This window comes from Mytilus californianus, unplaced genomic scaffold (genome assembly GCF_021869535.1).
Source record: "Mytilus californianus isolate M0D057914Y unplaced genomic scaffold, xbMytCali1.0.p SCAF_23, whole genome shotgun sequence".
NCBI classification, from domain to species: Eukaryota; Metazoa; Mollusca; class Bivalvia; order Mytilida; family Mytilidae; genus Mytilus; species Mytilus californianus.
Genome location: NW_026262672.1, coordinates 1,389,932 through 1,414,150, shown reverse-complemented (window position 1 = coordinate 1,414,150; position 24,219 = coordinate 1,389,932).

The window sequence follows — 24,219 nt, the reverse complement described above, 5'->3', positions numbered from 1 at the left end:
TTAAGAGGATTGATTAATCTAACTATGAATGTATCTGAGTCGCAACAGCATATCCACAAGGAAGTTAAAAATGACAAGAAGCTGTGGCTTCATTTCTTAGACAACTTCAATGGAATTTCTATGTCCCTGAATAAAAATTTTCTATCTAGCAAAACACTGAAATTACACACTGATGCAGCTCAGTCCAAAGGTTATGAAGGCATTTACAGATCAAAATATTTTATGGATCCTTTCCAGAGGAATGGAAAACTTTAAACATTATGACCTTTGAGTTTTATCCAATTATTTTGGCCATTCAAATATGGGTTTTCTATGGAAAAACCACTCAATTTTATTTTTTACAGACAATAAAGCTCTTGTTTATGTTATCAATAAGCAAACTTCACCAGACTGTATGGTTATGAAAATCGTGCGATTCTTGGTTTTTAAATGATTACAACACAACATTCTTTTTAAAGCAAAACACATTGCCGGGAAAAAGAACATTCAGGCTGATTACCTTTCTCGTTTACAGGTAGAACATTTCTTAAAGTCTGCTCCGAGTGCTCAACGCATGCCAACGTCAGTACCAAAACAGTTTCTCCCACAGAACTTCTGGAGTACATTAACATTTTAACACAAACAGCGTTAGCACCATCAACTCGGGACACCTACAAACGGGCATGGAAACAGAACTTTTCCTTTTAGAAATGAACTTATCAATTCATCTCCCATTATCTGTGGCTACTATATCATTATGCATTGCATATATATTTAAAAAATAATTTTCCGAATCAACAATATCGACATATTTTTCAGCAATAGCATATGCACATAAAATGTTAGCCCTACCAGACAATACTCAATCTTTCTTGGTTGATAAGCTGATAACAGGAACATTTAGATTATCTAGTACAGTTGGTAGTCGGCTACCAGTAACAGTTCTAGTACTGAATAAACTACTTCAAAATATTTCTATTGTGCTAATGAATTCATATGAACGGATATTATTTAAAGTTTTTTTTTTATTAGCCTTCTCAGTCTTTGCTAGAATAGAATTAATTTTAACAAAAAATGTGGCAGAAGAGCATGTTTTGCAATTACAGGATCTATCGTTAATTTTTGTTGAAAGCAAAGCTTCAGAGGTGGAAGTGTGTTTTCGTAAATTTAAACATAATATTTGAGGCCTATCTAAAATCATCAAATGTTTAAATGGACCTGCAATTGAATCAGCAGTAGGAGCTATAGTAGATTATCTACAAGTTAGACCACATACCCCATTAGTCACTCCATTTTTTTGTTCTATGACCAGCATCCATTTACAACGTTCATATTTTGATAAAATGTTACACAAATGTTTACAATCATGTGGTTTAGACAGCAATAGATATAAAGGCCATAGTTTTAGGATAGGAGCAGCTACATATGCTGCTGAACGAGGCATGTCTGATTCACAAATCCGCACAATGAGCCGTTGGAAATCCAATGCTTTCCAAAAGTACATAAGACCCCATTCCAATTAACAGAATGTTATTGATACTTGTTTTGGGCTGGTATCAATGCTTTTATCCTTTTAACATGCTACTACATGTTTGGACACATTCATAAACATTGCTGTAAGGCGTCAAATTAACAGAAATTTTTCAATTGAAAGCAATTTGGAAAGTACTTATCAATAATAAGTATTATTTTATGTATGCTGAGTTTCCTATTACGTAAAACTTTTAACTGCTTGGGCAGTTAAGTAATTTTAAGTTACATTTAACATGCTACACATCTGTTTGTTTCAAGTTTTTAAACTATAGTGACATTGGTTTTTGTTTTTTATGTATAGTTTTCCTTGTTACATCTTAATTTTTATTACATGTATTTTTTTAACTATAGTTTTCACTTTTTGTATGAATGATAAATGCCTCAATATAGCATACTGTTCACTGTAACTTCAAATGAAAAAATTCAGTACTACTTGCTTGGGCCGGTAGTTCTGTTTTTATGGTTGCCAATTTCTTGGCCTTGGTGGGGTAGGATAGATGTTATTGCATATCATCTTTCCTGGTGGCATATGTGACCCCATTCTAGGCCAAGAGTTTATGTTACATAATGGTATGTGACAATTTTAATGTAATGTAATTTACTTATGTTAATTAAGAACATTTTTCACTTATCTTTTATATGTTGTAAATAGTTTAAAGTTATGTAATACTTTACGTAATACTTTATGTTTTGACAATTTTACTTTGAAAAGTAAAAATTCACAATATCATATTCTGTGTTAGTTATACTTTACTTTTATAACTTAATTACTTATACTCTAAAGAGATGGTTTAGTTTAGCGTCTGTTGTGGATTGAAGGAGGAGGGCATAAAAGCAAGTTATTTTAATAACTTTTTTTATGTTGACGATTGAAATTTTTCTTTAAATTAGATCAACATATAATTTCCTTTTTTAGCGATACCCTTTTGAGAGCCTCTTATTTTAAGCCAATATGAAGAGTTTTGATTGGTCAGCTATATTTGGATATTCCATAATCAATTATTTAGACAGAAAGAGGATCGATAATATTTGTAATAAATAAATTATTTTTGATCTCTTCGATTTTCCCGCCCTCCTTCCCCATCATCTCCTATCTTTTTTTAACTTAGTTAAGAATTCATGTGCTCATTCTGATTATGATTTTGTTGGTATAAGGATAGTGTAACATATCTTCACATAGTAACTTTGTAATGCTTTTATTTTATTAGTATTGTTTTAAATTTTTTCCTCTTCTTAGATTATTATGAGCTTCTACTCTGCTTTAGCTGGGGCATATGTGACCCCATTCTAGGCCAAGAGTTTATGTTACATAATGGTATGTGACAATTTGATTGTTATGTAATTTACTTATGTTAATTAAGAACATTTTTCACTTATCTTTTATATGTTGTAAATAGTTTAAAGTTATGTAATACTTTACGTAATACTTTATGTTTTGACAATTTTACTTTGAAAAGTAAAAATTCACAATATCATATTCTGTGTTAGTTATACTTTACTTTTATAACTTAATTACTTATACTCTAAAGAGATGGTTTAGTTTAGCGTCTGTTGTGGATTGAAGGAGGAGGGCATAAAAGCAAGTTATTTTAATAACTATATTTATGTTGACGATTGAAATTTTTCTTTAAATTAGATCAACATATAATTTCCTTTTTTAGCGATACCCTTTTGAGAGCCTCTTATTTTAAGCCAAGATGAAGAGTTTTGATTGGTCAGCTATATTTGGATATTCCATAATCAATTATTTAGACAGAAAGAGGATCGATACTATTTGTAATCAATAAATTATTTTTGATCTCTTCGATTTTCCCACCCTCCTTCCCCATCATCTCCTATCTTTTTTTAACTTAGTTAAGAATTCATGTGCTTATTCTGATTATGATTTTGTTGGTATAAGGATAGTGTAACATATCTTCACATAGTAACTTTGTAATGCTTTTATTTTATTAGTATTGTTTTAAATTTTTTCCTCTTCTTAGATTATTATGAGCTTCTACTCTGCTTTAGCTGGGGCATATCTGACCCCATTCTAGGCCAAGAGTTTATGTTACATAATGGTATGTGACAATTTTATTGTTATGTAATTTACTTATGTTAATTAAGAACATTTTTCACTTATCTTTTATATGTTGTAAATAGTTTAAAGTTATGTAATACTTTACGTCATACTTTATGTTTTGACAATTTTACTTTGAAAAGTAAAAATTCACAATATCATATTCTGTGTTTGTTATACTTTACTTTTATAACTTAATTACTTATACTCTAAAGAGATGGTTTAGTTTAGCGTCTGTTGTGGATTGAAGGAGGAGGATATTAAGTGCAATTATATATCATTGTGTATAGTGTAATGATATAGCATTGTGTATAGTGTAATGATATAGCATTGTGTATAGTGTAATGCTATAGCATTGTGTATAGTGTAATGATATAGCATTGTGTATAGTGTAATGATATAGCATTGTGTATAGTGTAATGATATATAATTGTGTATAGTGAAATGCTATAGAATTACATATAGAGTAATAATATAGCATTGTGTATAGTGTAATGATATAGCATTGTGTACAGTGTAATGATATAGTATTGTGTATAGCATTGTGTATAGAGAAATGCTATTGCATTGTGTATAGTCTAATGATATAGCATTGTGTATAGTGTATTGATATAGCATTGTGTATAGTGTAATGATATAGATTTGCGTATATCGAAATGAAATAGCATTGCATATAGTGTAATGATATAGCATTGTGTATAGTGTAATGATATAGCATTATGTATAGTGTAATGATATAGATTTGCGTATATCGAAATGAAATAGCATTGCATATAGTGTAATGATATAGCATTGTGTATAGTGTAATGATATAGCATTGTGTATAGTGTAATGATATAGCAATGTGTACAGTGTAATAATATAGCATTGTGTATAGTGAAATGCTATAGCATTGTGTTTAGTGTAATGATATAGCATTGTCTATAGTATAATGGTATACCATTGTTTACAGTATTATACCATAGCATTGAGTACAGTGTAATGATATAGCATTATGCATAGTGTAATGATGTAGCATTGTGTAACATGTAATTATATATACTTGTGTATAGTGTAATGATACAGCATTGTGTAAAGTGCAATGATATATGATAGTGTATAGTTTAATGATCTAGCATTGTGTAACGTGTAATTATATATCATTGTGTATAGTGTTATGCTATAGCATCGTGTAAAGTGTAATGATGTAGCATTGTGTATAGTGTAATGATATATCATTGTGTATTGTGAAATGCTATAACATTGCATATAGTGTAATGATATAGCATAGTGTATAGTGTAATGATATAATATAGTGTAATGATATAGCATTGTGTATAGTTAAATGCAATAGCATTGTGTATAGTGTAATGATATAGCATTGTCTACAGTATTATACCATAGCATTGTGTATTGTTATGATATATAGTGAATGATATAGCATTGTGTATAGTATAATGCCATAGCATTGCATATAGTGTAATGAAATATCATTGTGTAAAATGTAATTGTATGTCATTGTGTATAGTGTAATGATCTGCATTGTATAAAGTGTAATTGTATATCATTGTGTATAGTGTAACGATATAGCATTGTGTATAGTGTAATGATATAGCATTGTATATAGTGTAATCATTTAGCATTGTGTAAAGTGAAATGATATAGCATTGTGTATAATGAAATAATATAGCATTGGGTATAGTGTAATGACATTGCATTGTCTACAGTATTATACCATAACATTGTGTATAGTGTAATGATATAGCATTGTGTATAGTGAAATGTCATAGCATTGCATATAGTGTAATGATATAGCATTCTGTATAGTGTAATGATATAGCATTGTGTATAATATTTTAATGTAATGATATAGCATTGTGTATAGTGAAATGCTATGGCATTGTGTATAGTATAAATATATAACATTGTCTACAGTATTATACCATAGGATTGTGTATGGTGTAATGATATAGTATTGTGTATAGTGAAATGCTATTGCATCGCATATATTGTAAAGATATAGCATAGTGTATAGTGTCATGATATAGTATAGTGTAATGATATAGTATAGTGTAATGATATAGTATAGTGTAATGATATAGTATAGTGTAATGATATAGTATAGTGTAATGATATATCATTGTGTATAGTGTAATGATATAGCATTGTGTATAGTGAAATGCTATAGCATTGCATATAGTGTTTTTGGTAAAAAAAAAATGAGGTCAAGGTCAAAGGTCAAGGTCATGTTCTGACTTTTAAAGTTAAGTTCATATCGCTTATTCCCAGAAAGAGTTATAGATATCGACAAAGCAATTTAACCAAAATGTTTGTGGCGACATGTCCTTACTGGAATTTTGTTGTCAAAATAGTACGCCTCATTTTATGGCAGGGTCAATGCTCCTGAAATGGTGAAATCAACAAATTACGTATTAAAACTTCTAACTTTGCAGCTATCATGATGTTAATGTATCTTATCACAATTATCAACCAGTCTACCACTACACCCCCCTTTTTCCAGCTGATTTTTCTTTGAGTCATATAATTTCTATGAAAAAAAAATCGCCTTCATGCATTTTACTGTAAAAATGCTTATCCTTCTTATGTACAAACTAGAAATCCATCCTTGCAAAAATCAGACCTAGATTTAGAAATTCAAATCAATGACGTAGAAATCGCTCCCAAGTTCGTAAATATAAGTGAAATCCTACAATCAAATTTCTAAACATGCATCAAAATACAAATCTGTGCTCCCGTTCTTATGTGTACGAAAAAAGTATTCATGATCCGACATCAATGACATTGTGTGTAGTGTAACGATATAGCCTTGTGTATAGTGTAATGATATAGCATTGTGTATATTGTAATGCTATAGCATTGCATATCGTGTAATGATATAGCATAGTACTATCGTGTAATGATATAGCATTGTGTATAGTGTTATGGTATAGCAATGTGTACAGTATAATAATATAGCATTGTGTATAGTGAAATGCTATAGCATTATTACAGTATTATACCATAGCATTGAGTACAGTTAATGGTATAGCATTATGTATAGTGTAATGATATTGCATTGTGTAACGTGTAATTATATATCATTGTGTATAGTGTAATGATATAGCATTGTGTATAGTGTAATGCTATTGTATAGTGTAATGATATAGCATTGTGTATAGTGTAATGCTATTGTATAGTGTAATGATATAGCATTGTGTATAGTGTTATGATTTATCATTGTGTATAGTGAAATGATATAGCATTGGGTATAGTGTAATGATATAGCATTGAGTAAAGTGTAATGATATATCATTGTGTATAGTTTAATGATCTAGCATTGTGTAAAGTGTAATTATATATCATTGTGTATAGTGTAACGATAAAGCATTGGGTAAAGTGTAATGATATAGCATTGTGTATAGTGTAATTATATAGCATTGTGTATAGTGAAATGATCTAGCATTGTGTAAAGTGTAATTATATATCATTGTGTATAGAGTAACGATATAGCATTGGGTATAGTGTAAAGCTATAGAATTTTTTACAGTATTATAACATAGCATTGAGTACAGTGGAATGATATAGCATTGTGTATAGATTAATACTATAGCATTGTGTATAGTGAAATGCTATAGCATTGTTTATAGTGTATTGATATAGCATTGTGTATAGTGTTTTGATATATCATTGTGTATAGTGAAATCATATAGCATTCGGTATTGTGTATTGATATAGCATTGTATAAAGTGTAATTATATATCATTGTGTATAGTGTAATGATCTAGCATTGTGTAAAGTTTTAATTATATATCATTGTGTATAGTGTAACGATATAGCATTGTGTATAGTGTGGTGATATAGCATTGTGTATAGTGTAATGATATAGCGTTGTGTAAAGTAAAATGATATAGCATTGTGTATAGTGAAATGATATAGCATTGGTATAGTGTAATGACATAACATTGTCTACAGTATTATACCATATCATTGAGTAAAGTATAATGATATATCATTGTGTATAGTGGAATGCTATAGCATTTCATATAGTGTAATGATATAGCATTGTGTATAGTGTAATGATATAGCATTGTGTATAGGGTAATGATATAGCATTGTGTAAAGTGTAATGATATGGCATTGTGTATCGTGTAATGCTATAGCACTGTTTACAGTATTTTACCATATCATTGAGTACAGAGTAATGATATATCATTGTGTATAGTGTAATGACGTAGCATTGTGTATAGTGTAATGATATAGCATTGTTTGTAGTATAATGATATAGCATTGTGCATAGTGAAATGATATAGCATTGTGTATAGTGAAATGATATAGCATTGTCTACAGTATTATAACATAGCAGTGTGTATAGTGTAATGATATAACATTGGGTATAGTGTAATGATAAAGCATTGTCTACAGTATTATACCATAGCAGTGTGTATAGTGTAATGATATAGCATAGGGTATAGTGTAAGGCTATTGCATTGTTTACAGTATGAAAACACAGGATTGAGTATAGTGTAATGCTATAGCATTGGGTATAGTGTAATTATATATCACTATGTATAGTGTAATGAAATAGAGTTGTGTATAGTGTAATGATATAGCATAGGGTATAGTGTAAGGCTATTGCATTGTTTACAGTATAATACCAAAGCATTGTGTATAGTGTAATGCTATGACATTGTGTATAGTGTAATGCTATGACATTGTGTATAGTGTAATTATATATCACTATGTATAGTGTAATGATATAGAGTTGTCTAAAGTGTAATGATATAATATTGTGTATAGTGAAATGCTATCTCATTGCATATCGTGTAATGATATAGCATTGTGTATAGTGTAATGATATAGCAATGTGTACAGTTTAATAATATAGCATTGTGTATAGTGTAATGATATAGCATTGTGTATAGTATAATGATATAGCATTGTTTACAGTATTATACCAAAGCATTGAGTACTGTGTAATGATATATCATTATGTATAGTGTAATGATGTAGCATTGTGTAACGTGTAATTATATATCATTGTGTATAGTGTAATGATATAACATTGTTTATAGTGTAATGCTATAGCATCGTGTATAATGTTATGATATAGCATTGTGTAAAGTGCAATGATATATCATAGTGTATAGTTTAATGATCTAGCATTGTGTAACGTGTAATTATATATCATAGTGTATAGTGTGATACTATAGCATCGTGTATAGTGTAATGATATAGCATTGTGTATAGTGTAATGATATATCATTGTGTATAGTGAAATGCTATAGCATTGCATAAAGTGTAATAATATAGCATAGTGTATAGTGTAATGATATAATATAGTGTAATGATATAGCATTGTGTATAGTTAAATGCAATAGCATTGTGCATAGTGTAATGATATAGCATTGTTTACAGTATTATACCATAGCATTGTGTATTGTTATGATATATAGTGAATGCTATAGCATTGTTTATAGTGTAATGCTATAGCATTGCATATAGTGTAATGATATATCATTGTGTAAAGTGTAATTGTATATCATTGTGTATAGTGTAATGATCTAACATTGTGTAAAGTGTAATTGTATATCATTGTGTATAGTGTAGCGATATAGCATTGTGTTTAATGTAATGATATAGCATTGTGTATAGTGTAATCATATAGCATTGTGTAAAGTGAAATGATATAGCATTGTGTAAAGTGAAATAATATAGCATTGGGTATAGTGTAATGACATAGCATTGTCTACAGTATTATACCATAACATTGTGTATAGTGTAATGATATAGCATTGTGTATAATGAAATGTTATAGCATTGCATATAGTGTAAATATATAGCATTGTGTATAATATATCAATGTGATGATACATCATTGTGTATAGTGAAATACTATGGCATTGTGTATAGTATAAATATATAACATTGTCTACAGTATTATACCATAGCATTGTGTATGGTGTAATGATATAGCATTGTGTATAGTGTAATGCTATACCGTTTTTTACAGTATGATATTATAGCATTGAGTACAGTGTAATGATATAGCATTGTTTATAGTGTAATGATATAGTATTGTGTCAAGTGTAATAATATATCATTGTATATAGTGTAATGATGTAGCATTGTGTAAAGTGTAATGCTATAGCATTGTGTATAGTGTAATGATATAGCATTGTGTATAGTGTAATGATATAGCAATGTGTATAGTGTAATGCAATAGCATTGTTTACAGTATTTTACCATAGCATTGAGTACAGAGTAATGATATAGCATTGTGTGCAGTGTAATTATATATCATTGTGTATAGTGTAATGATATATCATTGTGTATAGTGATATGATATAGCATTGTCTACAGTATTATACCATAGCAGTGTGTATAGTGTAATGATATAACATTGTGTATAGTGAAATTATATAGCATTGTCTACAGTATTATAGCATAGCAGTGTGTATAGTGTAATGATATAGCATTTCTACAGTATTATACAATAGCAGTGTGTATAGTGTAATGATATAGCATTGAGTATAGTGTAATGCTATATCATTGTTTACAGTATGAAAACATAGGATTGAGTACAGTGTAATGATATAGCATTATGTAAAGTGTAATGATATAGAATTGTGTAACGTGCAATTATATATCATTGTGTACAGTGTAATGATATTGCATTGTGTATAGTGTAATGCTATTGCATCGTGTACACTGTTATGATATAGCATTGTGTATAGTGTAATGATATATCATTGTGTATAGTGTAACGAAATAATCATTGTGTATAGTGAAATGATATAGCATTGGGTATAGTGTAATGATACAGCATTGTCTACAGTATTATACCATAGCATTGTGTATAGTGAAATGCTATAGCATTGCATATAGTGTAATGAAATAGTATTGTGTATAGTGTTATGATATAGCATTGTGTATAATGTAATGATATAGCATTGTGTATAGTGAAATGTTATGGGATTGTGTATGGTATAAATATATAGCATTGTCTACAGTATTATACCATAGCATTGTGTAAAGTGTAATGATATAGCATTGTGTATAGTGTAATGCTATAGCATTATTTACAGTATTATACCATACCATTGAGTACAGTGTAATGTTATAGCAACTGTATAGTGTAATGATATAGCATTGTTTAACGTGTTATTATGTATCATTGTGTATACTGTAATGATATAGCATTGTGTATAGTGTAATGCTATTGCATCGTGTATAGTGTAATGATTTATCATTGTGTACAGTGTAATGATATAGCATTATGCATAGTGTAATGATGTAGCATTGTGTAACATGTAATTATATATACTTGTGTATAGTGTAATGATATAGCATTGTGTAAAGTGCAATGATATATGATAGTGTATAGTTTAATGATCTAGCATTGTGTAACGTGTAATTATATATCATTGTGTATAGTGTTATGCTATAGCATCGTGTAAAGTGTAATGATGTAGCATTGTGTATAGTGTAATGATATATCATTGTGTATTGTGAAATGCTATAACATTGCATATAGTGTAATGATATAGCATAGTGTATAGTGTAATGATATAATATAGTGTAATGATATAGCATTGTGTATAGTTAAATGCAATAGCATTGTGTATAGTGTAATGATATAGCATTGTCTACAGTATTATACCATAGCATTGTGTATTGTTATGATATATAGTGAATGATATAGCATTGTGTATAGTATAATGCCATAGCATTGCATATAGTGTAATGAAATATCATTGTGTAAAATGTAATTGTATGTCATTGTGTATAGTGTAATGATCTGCATTGTATAAAGTGTAATTGTATATTATTGTGTATAGTGTAACGATATAGCATTGTGTATAGTGTAATGATATAGCATTGTATATAGTGTAATCATTTAGCATTGTGTAAAGTGAAATGATATAGCATTGTGTATAATGAAATAATATAGCATTGGGTATAGTGTAATGACATTGCATTGTCTACAGTATTATACCATAACATTGTGTATAGTGTAATGATATAGCATTGTGTATAGTGAAATGTCATAGCATTGCATATAGTGTAATGATATAGCATTCTGTATAGTGTAATGATATAGCATTGTGTATAATATTTTAATGTAATGATATAGCATTATGTATAGTGAAATGCTATGGCATTGTGTATAGTATAAATATATAACATTGTCTACAGTACTATACCATAGGATTGTGTATGGTGTAATGATATAGTATTGTGTATAGTGAAATGCTATTGCATCGCATATATTGTAAAGATATAGCATAGTGTATAGTGTCATGATATAGTATAGTGTAATGATATAGTATAGTGTAATGATATATCATTGTGTATAGTGAAATGATATAGCATTGTGTATAGTGTAATGATATAGCATTGTGTATAGTGAAATGCTATAGCATTGCATATAGTGTTTTTGGTAAAAAAAAAATGAGGTCAAGGTCAAAGGTCAAGGTCATGTTCTGACTTTTAAAGTTAAGTTCATATCGCTTATTCCTAGAAAGAGTTATAGATATCGACAAAGCAATTTAACCAAAATGTTTGTGGCGACATGTCCTTACTGGAATTTTGTTGTCAAAATAGTACGCCTCATTTTATGATATAGAGTTGTGTAAAGTGTAATGATATAATATTGTGTATAGTGAAATGCTATCTCATTGCATATCGTGTAATGATATAGCATTGTGTATAGTGTAATGATATAGCAATGTGTACAGTTTAATAATATAGCATTGTGTATAGTGTAATGATATAGCATTGTGTATAGTATAATGATATAGCATTGTTTACAGTATTATACCATAGCATTGAGTACAATGTAATGATGTATCATTATGTATAGTGTAATGATGTAGCATGGTGTAACGTGTAATTATATATCATTGTGTATAGTGTAATGATATAACATTGTTTATAGTGTAATGCTATAACATCGTGTATAATGTTATGATATAGCATTGTGTAAGTGCAATGATATATCATAGTGTATAGTTTAATGATCTAGCATTGTGTAACCTGTAATTATATATCATAGTGTATAGTGTGATACTATAGCATCGTGTATAGTGTAATGATATAGCATTGTGTATAGTGTAATGATATATCATTGTGTATAGTGAAATGCTATAGCATTGCATAAAGTGTAATAATATAGCATAGTGTATAGTGTAATGATATAATATAGTGTAATGATATAGCATTGTGTATAGTTAAATGCAATAGCATTGTGTATAGTGTAATGATATAGCATTGTTTACAGTATTATACCATAGAATTGTGTATTGTTATGATATATAGTGAATGCTATAGCATTGTGTATAGTGTAATGCTATAGCATTGCATATAGTGTAATGATATATCATTGTGTAAAGTGTAATTGTATATCATTGTGTATAGTGTAATGATCTAACATTGTGTAAAGTGTAATTGTATATCATTGTGTATAGTGTAGCGATATAGCATTGTGTTTAATGTAATGATATAGCATTGTGTATAGTGTAATCATATAGCATTGTGTAAAGTGAAATGATATAGCATTGTGTAAAGTGAAATAATATAGCATTGGGTATAGTGTAATGACATAGCATTGTCTACAGTATTATACCATAACATTGTGTATAGTGTAATGATATAGCATTGTGTATAATGAAATGTTATAGCATTGCATATAGTGTAAATATATAGCATTGTGTATAATATATCAATGTGATGATATATCATTGTGTATAGTGAAATACTATGGCATTGTGTATAGTATAAATATATAACATTGTCTACAGTATTAAACCATAGCATTGTGTATGGTGTAATGATATAGCATTGTGTATAGTGTAATGCTATACCGTTTTTTAGAGTATGATATTATAGCATTGAGTACAGTGTAATGATATAGCATTGTTTATAGTGTAATGATATAGTATTGTGTCAAGTGTAATAATATATCATTGTATATAGTGTAATGATGTAGCATTGTGTAAAGTGTAATGATATAGCATTGTGTATAGTGTAATGATATAGCATTGTGTATAGTGTAATGATATAGCAATGTGTATAGTGTAATGCAATAGCATTGTTTACAGTATTTTACCATAGCATTGAGTACAGAGTAATGATATAGCATTGTGTATAGTGTAATTATATATCATTGTGTGCAGTGTTATTATATATCATTGTGTATAGTGTAATGATATATCATTGTGTATAGTGATATGATATAGCATTGTCTACAGTATTATACCATAGCAGTGTGTATAGTGTAATGATATAACATTGTGTATAGTGTAATTATATAGCATTGTCTACAGTATTATAGCATAGCAGTGTGTATAGTGTAATGATATTGCATTTCTACAGTATTATACAATAGCAGTGTGTATAGTGTAATGATATAGCATTGAGTATAGTGTAATGCTATATCATGGTTTACAGTATGAAAACATAGGATTGAGTACAGTGTAATGATATAGCATTATGTAAAGTGTAATGATATAGAATTGTGTAACGTGCAATTATATATCATTGTGTACAGTGTAATGATATTGCATTGTGTATAGTGTAATGCTATTGCATCGTGTACACTGTAATGATATAGCATTGTGTATAGTGTAATGATATATCATTGTGTATAGTGAAATGATATAGCATTGGGTATAGTGTAATGATATAGCATTGTGTAAAGTGTAATGATATATCATTGTGTATAGTTTAGTGATCTAACATTGTGTAAAGTGTAATTATATATCATTGTGTTTAGTGTAACGATATAACATTGGGTAAAGTGTGATGATATAGCATTGTGTATAGTGTAATGAAATAATCATTGTGTATAGTGAAATAATATAGCATTGGGTATAGTGTAATGAAATAGTATTGTGTATAGTGTTATGATATAGCATTGTGTATAATGTAATGATATAGCATTGTGTATAGTGAAATGTTATGGGATTGTGTATGGTATAAATATATAGCATTGTCTACAGTATTATACCATAGCATTGTGTAAAGTGTAATGATATAGCATTGTGTATAGTGTAATGCTATAGCATTATTTACAGTATTATACCATAGCATTGAGTACAGTGTAATGTTATAGCAACTGTATAGTGTAATGATATAGCATTGTTTAACGTGTTATTATGTATCATTGTGTATACTGTAATGATATAGCATTGTGTATAGTGTAATGCTATTGCATCGTGTATAGTGTAATGATTTATCATTGTGTACAGTGAAATGATATAGCATTGGGTATAGTGTAATGATATAACATTGAGTAAAGTGTAATGATATATCATTGTGTAGAGTTTAATGATCTAGCATTGTGTAAAGTGTAATTATATATCATTGTGTATAGTGTAACGATATAGCATAGGGTAAAGTGTAATGATATAGCATTGTGTATAGTTTAATTATATAGCATTGTGTATAGTGAAATGATCTAGCATTGTGTAAAGTTTAATTATATATAATTGTGTATATAGTACAGATATAGCATTGGGTATAGTGTAAAGCTATAGCATTTTTTACAGTATTATACTATAGCATTGAGTACAGTGTAATGATATAGCATTGTGTATAGTGTAATAATATAACATTGTGTATAGTGTAATGCTATAGCATTGTTTACAGTATTATACAATAGCATTGAGTACAGAGTAATGATTTGGCATTGTGTATAGTGTAATGATATATCATTGTTTACAGTATTATACAATAGCATTGAGTACAGAGTAATGATATAGCATTGTGTATAGTGTAATGGTATAGCATTGTTCAAAGTGTAATTATATATCATTGTGTATAGTGTACTGACATATCATTGTGTATAATGTAATGATATAACATTGTTTATAGTGTATTGAAATAGCATTGCGTATAGTGTAATGATAGAGCATCGTGTATAGTTTAATGATATAGCATTGTGAATAGTTTAATAATATATATCATTGTGTAAAGTGTAACGATATAGCATTGTGTATAGTAAAATGATATAGCATTGTGTATAGTGTAATGATATAGCAATGTGTAAAGTGAAATCATATAGCATTGTGTAAGGTGAAATGATATAGCATTGGGTATAGTGTAATGAAATAGCATTGTTTACTATATTATACCATAGCATTGTGTATAGTGTTATGATATAGCATTTCATATAGTGTAATGATATAGCATTGTGTATAGTGTAATAATATAGCATTGTGTATAATATATCAATGTAATGATACATCATTGTGTATAGTGAAATGCTATCGCATTGTGTATAGTATAAATATATAACATTGTCTATAGTAGTATATCATAGCATTGTGTATGGTGTAATGATATAGCATTGTGGATAGTGTAATAATATATCATTGTATATGGTGTAATGATGTAGCATTGTGTAAAGTGTAATGATATAGCATTGTGCATAGTGTAATGATATAGCATTGTGCATAGTGTAATGATATAGCATTGTGTTTAGTGTATTGCTATAGAATTCTTTACAGTATTTTACCATATCATTGAGTACAGAGTAATGATATAGCATTGTGTATAGTGTAATGATATATCATTGTGTAAAGTGTAATTATATATTATTGTGTGTAGTGTAATTATATATCATTGTGTATAGTGTAATGATATAGCATTGTGAATAGTGAAATAATATAGCATTGTCTACAATATTAAACCATAGCAGTGTGTATAGTGTAATGATATAGCATTGTCTACAGTATTATACCATATCAGTGTGTATAGTGTAATGATATAGCATTGTCTACAGTATTATACCATAGCATTGTGTATGGTGTAATGATATAGCATTGTGTATAGTGTAATGCTATAGCATTTTTTACAGTATGATATTATAGCATTGAGTAAAGTGTAATGATATAGCATTGTTTATAGTGTAATGATATAGCATTGTGTAAAGTGTAATAATATATCATTGTATATGGTGTAATGATGTAGCATTGTGTAAAGTGTAATGATATAGCATTGTGTATAGTGTAATGATATAGCATTGTGTATAGTGTAACAATATAGCATTGTGTTTAGTGTAATGCTATAGCATTGTCTACAGTATTATACCATAGCAGTGTGTATAGTGTAATGATATAATATTGGGTAAAGTGTAATGATATAGCATTGTGTATAGTGTAATGATATAGCATTGTGCATAGTGTAATGATATAGCATTGTGTTTAATGTAATGCTATAGAATTGTTTACAGTATTTTACCATATCCTTGAGAACAGAGTAATGCTATAGCATTGTGTATACTGTAATGATATAGAATTGTGTAAATTGTAATTATATATTATTGTGTTTAGTGTAATTATATATCATTGTGTATAGTGTAATGATATAGTATTGTGTATAGAGAAATAATATAGCATTGTCTACAGTATTATACCATAGCAGTGTGTAGAGTGTAATGATAAAACATTGGGTATAGTGTAATGATATAGCATTGTCTACAGTATTATACCATAGCAGTGTGTATAGTGTAATGATATAGCATTATGTATAGTGTAATGATATAGAATTGTGTAACGTGTAATTATATATCATTGTGTATAGTGTAATAATATAGCATTGTGTATAGTGTAATGCTATTGCATCGTGTATACTGTAATGATATAGCATTGTGTATAGTGTAATGATATATCATTGTGTATAGTGAAATGATATAGCATTGAGTAAAGTGTAACGATATAGCATTGTGTATAGTGTAATGATATAATTATTGTGTATAGTGTAATGATATAATTATTGTGTATAGTAAAATGATATAGCATTGGGTTTAGTGTAATGATACAGCATTGTCTACAGTATTATACCATAGCATTGTGTATAGTGTAATGATATTGCATTGTGTATAGTGAAATCCTATAGCATTGCATATAGTGTAATGATATAGCGTTGTGTATTGTGTAATGATATAGCATTGTGTATAATGTAATGATATAGCATTGTGTATAGTGAAATGCTATGGGATCGTGTATAGTATAAATATATAGCATTGTCTACAGAATTATACCATATCATTGTGTATAGTGTAAGATATAGCATTGTGTATAGTGCAATGCTATAGCAATGTTTACAGTATTTTACCATAGCATTGAGTACAGAGTAATGCTATAGCATTGTGTATAGTGTAATGATATAGCATTGTGTAAAGTGTAATTATATATCATTGTGTATAGTGTAATGACATAGCATTGTGTATAGTGTAATGATATAACATTGTCTATAGTGTAATGATATAGCATTGTGTATAGTGAAATGATATAGCATTGTGTATAGTGAAATGATATAGCATTGTCTACAGTATTATACCATAGCATTGTGTATAGTGTAATGATATAATATTGGGTATAGTGTTATGATATAGCATTGTCTACAGTAGTATTACATAGCAGTGTGTATAGTGTGATGATATAGCATTGGGTATAGTGTAATGCTATAGTATTGTTTACAGTATGAAAACATAGGATTGAGTATAATGTAATGATATAGCATTGGGTATACTGTAATTATATTGCATTGTTTACAGTATTATACCAAAGCATTGTGTATAGTGTAATGTTATGGCATTGTCTATAGTAAATGCTATAGAATTGTGTATAGTGAAATGCTAGAGCATTGCATAGAGTGTAATGATATAGCATTGTGTAAAGTGTAATTATATATCATTGTGTATAATGTAACGATATAGCATTGTGCTTAGTGTAATGCTATAGCATTGTTTAAAGTATTTTACCATAGCATTGAGTACAGAATAATGATATAGCATTGTGTATAGTGTAATGATATAGCATTGTGTCAATTGTAATTATATATTATTGTGTTTAGTGTAATTATATATCATTGTGTATAGTGTAATGATATAGTATTGTGTATAGTGAAATAATATAGCATTGTCTACAGTATTATACCATAGCAGTGTGTATAGTGTAATGATATAACATTGGGTATAGTGTAATGATATAGCATTGTCTACAGTATTATACCATAGCAGTGTGTATAGTGTAATGATATAGCACTGTCTACAGTATATTACCATAGCAGTGTGTATAGTGTAATGATATAGCATTATGTATAGTGTAATGCTATAGAATTGTGTAACGTGTAATTATATATCATTGTGTATAGTGTAATAATATAGCATTGTGTATAGTGTAATGCTATTGCATCGTGTATACTGTAATGATATAGCATTGTGTATAGTGTAATGATATATCATTGTGTATAGTGAAATGATATAGCATTGGGTATAGTGTAATGATATAGCATTGAGTAAAGTGTAATGCTATATCATTGTGTATAGTTTAATGATCTAACATTGTGTAAAGTGTAATTATATATTATTGTGTATAGTGTAACGATATAGCATTGTGTATAGTGTAATGATATAATTATTTTGTATAGTGTAATGATATAATTATTGTGTATAGTAAAATGATATAGCATTGGGTTTAGTGTACTGATACAGCATTGTCTACAGTATTATACCATAGCATTGTGTATAGTGTAATGATATTGCATTGTGTATAGTGAAATGCTATTGCATTGCATATAGTGTAATGATATAGCATTGTGTATTGTGTAATGATATAGCATTGTGTATAATGTAATGATATAGCATTGTGTATAGTGAAATGCTATGGGATCGTGTATAGTATAAATATATAGCATTGTCTACAGAATTATACCATAGCATTGTGTATAGTGTAAGATATTGCATTGTGTGTAGTGCAATGCTATAGCATTGTTTACAGTATTTTACCATAGCATTGAGTACAGAGTAATGATATTGCATTGTGTATAGTGTAATGAGATAGCATTGTGTAAAGTGTAATTATATTTCATTGTGTATAATGTAATGAAATAGCATTGTGTATAGTGTAATGATATAACATTGTCTATAGTGTAAAGATATAGCATTGTGTATAGTGAAATGATATAGCATTGTGTATAGTGAAATGATATAGAATTGTCTACAGTATTATACCATAGCAGTGTGTATAGTGTAATGATATAATATTGGATATAGTGTAATGATATAGCATTGTCTACAGTATTATAACATAGCAGTGTGTATAGTGTAATGATATAGCATTGGATATAGTGTAATGCTATAGCATTGTTTACAGTATGAAAACATAGGATTGAGTATAATGTAATGATATAGCATTGGGTATACTGTAATTATATTGCATTGTTTACAGTATTATACCAAAGCATTGTGTATAGTGTAATGTTATGGCATTGTGTATAGTGAATGCTATAGAATTGTGTATAGTGAAATGCTAGAGCATTGCATAGAGTGTAATGATATAGCATTGTGTAAAGTGTAATTATATATCATTTTGTATAATGTAACGATAAAGCATTGTGCTTAGTGTAATGCTATAGCATTGTTTACAGTATTTTACCATAGCATTGAGTACAGAGTAATGATATAGCATTGTGTATAGTGTAATGATATAGCATTGTGTAAAGTGTAATTATATATCATTGTGTATAATGTAATGATATAGCATTGTGTTTAGTGTAATGATATAGCATTGTGTATAGTATAATGATATAGCATTGTGTATGGTGAAATGATATATCATTTTGTATAATGAAATGATATACCATTGGGTATAGTGTAATGATATAGCATTGTCTACAGTATTATATTATAGCAGTGTGTATAGTGTAATGATATAGCATTGGGTAAAGCGTAATGCTGAAGCATTGTTTACAATATTATACCATAACATTGAGTACTGTGTAATGCTATGGCATTGTGTATAGTGAATGGTATAGAATTGTGTATAGTGAAATGCTAGAGCATTGCATATAGTGTAATGATAAAACATTGTGTATAGAGTAATGCTATAGCATTGTGTAAAGTGTAATTATATATCATTGTGTATAGTGTAATGATATAGCATTGTGTATAGTGTAATGATATAACATTGTGTATAGTGTAATGATATAGCATTGTGTATGGTGAAATGATATATCATTGTGTATAGTGAAATGATATAGCATAGGGTATCGTGTATGCTATAGCATTGTGTATAGTGAAATGCTATAGCATTGCATATAGTGTCCTTGGTAAAAAAAAATGAGGTCAAGGTCAAGGTCATGTTCTGAGTTTTAAAATTAAGTTCATATCGCTTCTTCCCAGAAAGTGTTATAGATATCGACAAAGCAATTTAACCAAAATGTTTGTGGCGACATGTCCTTACTGGAATTTTGTTGTCAAAATAGTACGCGTCATTTTATGGCAGGGTCAATGCCCCTGAAGTGGTCAAATCAACAAATTACTAATTAAAACTTCTAACTTTGCAGCTATTATGTTGTAAATGTATCTTATTTCAATTATCTTTTAATGATTTTTCTTTTAGTCATCCCATTTCTATGAAAAAAAATCGCCTTCAGGCATTTTACTGTAAAAATGCTAATCCTTCTTATGTACAAACTTAAAATCCATCCCTGCAAAAATCTGACCTAGATTGAGAAATTAAAATCAATGACGTAGAAATCGCTCCCAAGTTCGTAAATATTAGTGAAATCCTACAATCAAATTTCTAAACATGCATCAAAATACAAATCTGTGCTCCCGTTAATATGCGTATGAAAAAAGTATTCATGATCCGACATCAATAACCTGTAAAAATTTAATCAATAGTTATATAGTTACTGTTATCAATACACATGTGGTCTGTTCAACGGTCTCCCCTGAAAAGGTATTAATATTAGCTCCAGACATATATAGTCCAGCATCACGTGACCTCACAAACACCACCGTGCGCGCGGACCCAAATTTAGAATTAAACATTCCTTGTCCAAAAATTGACACTTCCTAGACAAATTGTTTCTCACTTTTCCTACAAATTCAAACAAAAAACATACACAACAAATAAATGCAGCATGAAGTCCGAGGTAACGCAGAAAAAAGAGAAAATTTATAAACGGAGGTTGCTCGGATCAATTTTTATGAGGATATTAAAGGCGTCCGTTTTGGCTGTGCGGAAAGTATAAATACGCAGTGTTCGGTTAGAATATGGACGTTAAATCCGCTGCCTCGCACAGAGAAAGTGCCATGCAAACTTTTAATCAATCAATCAACTTACCAACCAACAAAGCAATTAATCAATCATGCATGCATGTTTCGGTCCCATGTGTTTTATACGGGGTCCAAGATCTCATTTATTTCTTTTTCGCTTGTTCCAAAAGACTCTATCCCATGTGTTTAATTAGCCAAACAACCAACCAACCAATCAACCAATCAATCAATCAATCAACCAAACAATCACGCATTCATGTTTCGGTCCGTTGTGTTTAATACGGGGTCCAAGATCTCATTTATTTCTTTTTCGCTTGTTCCAAGAGACTCTATCTAATTTATTTAATTAGTCAACCAACCAATCCATCAATCAATTAATACACCAACACAGGATCTCATGTGACTGAGCTGGAATTCCTGTGTGCGCTTTGCACTTCATCTGCGGTACAGCAAGAACAATGTACTATTGCGTTGCGTCTCCAGCAGGTAGGTTTTCTTTAAGGTTAGTCAGAGCTTTATACAGAAAACATACTCTGGATACATGCTGCTCAAACTCGTAGACTTAAACAGAACAGCTGATACAAATTTATGATTAGAAAGTTCTTTTTGTTCAACCCAGTTGGGAGTCAATATGTAGAGGCCGACGAGCCTTTACTTAAGAAATAATTTGACCAACGATCAGTGTCAAATATCGACAAATATAATGCCTACCCATGTTAAAATGAGCATAGAGCATGCCATGAAGAAATTATTTCGATTCTAATACGACAAACACGGTATTTTATAGGCCGAAGCGTACACGAATACATTGGGAATGTTTGGCTGTTCCCATCACCCCCCCCCCCCCCTTAAACGTGTACAAAATATACCAAAAAAAAAAGGGTAATGCAATGAAACTATGAAATAAATAGTTGTGAAAAACATACAATAAATAATTTTAACATTTATTATTCTAAAACAATTAATATCAAACGACAAGTTTTTGTTTCTGTTAAGAGATTTCTTTACGTAACAACTTTTGACAATGGTGGAAATGGCGGTTGACAGTTGCACATGAAGGTAAGTCACATTTATTCCTTATTAACCACGTTAATATGGATTGTTCCCCCAGTTATTGTAGCGTTGGTGAAATGTTTAGATCGGACAGTGGATGTCTCGCTAAAGAGGAAGAACGAGCGATCTGGCATGAATTATTCTGTGCAGATGTGGAGCCAGCATTTGACTCTGTTTTGTTTTCATTCAAAGTATTGGCGGTTGCAACTCGCTGAAGCGTATTGGAAAGTTCTCTTCGTTGCTTGGCAGTTGGACCTTTATTGTAGCTGTCCAAAGATTTTACATTCCGGTGTCCCGTTACAGACATAATAGCCCGGTCATCGACTCCCGCTCTTTTAAATCCTGCTGCCACAGTGGCTGAGATATTCTTGACATCATACTTGCCTATTTGTTTTTGCTAATTGGTTGAGCAGCATACCATATAATTGGTTTAGGATACTGGAGCGGTTGCTGAAAAAATGCGGTACACCTTGGACTAAGCTTCCCAAGATAAAAGTCCAAGTTAAACACTGGACATTGAATGTCCCAAGGTTTAGCGTACATTTTTACATCCTTTGAATTTTCTTTGGAGTCAACACCATGGTGCGTTTTGTTGCACTCATTGTACATCATTTTGTAGTACTCTTGTCCTTTGTCATCTTTACGTTTAGCATAAGATGTTTTTTTCCTAATCAGTAAGCCCCTCCTGTCCCCTCCTTCCAAAATTCAACATAATGTCCGAGAAAAACTTTATTTTGGAGAGTTGCTGGGTTATCAGTACTGAAGATACCACTGTAATACAGCTTGTCGATATCACCTTCAGCTACAACCTTTTTATGAACAGTTATATCTTTCTCTTCCCTTGTCAATGTTTTCATCATACCCATGATTATGTGATTTGATGGCATAAATGATTTGTCAGTTATTATGTTCATTTCCCGATTATAAGGAGGACCAGTTATATGCCTGGAAATAGCTGATCGAATCCGGACAAGTGCTGACTTTGAGTAATCAGTGCCTTTTTTCGGTCTGCAAACTTTCATAGAAGTAGCACAACCTGCCATTTAGGGTAGTTTCATCCATTTCTTCAAAAGTGCTGCTTATTCTCAGTTAGCCAACCTGAAATTATTTGTACCATTTTTTACCTATTCAAGTATTTCTTAAAAATATTTTAGTTAAATTGTGATGAATTTATATGCATATAATTTATTCCAAGGACTTGATTCATATTAAATGTTAGAGATCTGTATATTGTTTGATGCATGTTTTAATTTAGCTTTATGCCAGAAGCATGTTGGTAAAACATGTGTGCGTACACATTTTGTACATGTAGACCAGTGACCTATTCAATCAATTTTTTTTTAGACTAAAACATAATATTTAGTTTGTCTAATTTTCATGTACACACATGTCTAGTGTCATTCAAAGTTGTGTAGTGAAAATATTTCTTATGCCAAGGCAAGTTACGCTTTTGCTGCTGTAATACTTAACAAAACAGTAAACTCTGGTAGTATTTTGGAAGTACACCCATCTAAAGGAGGATAGGGGTTCGATTCCCCACTGGGGT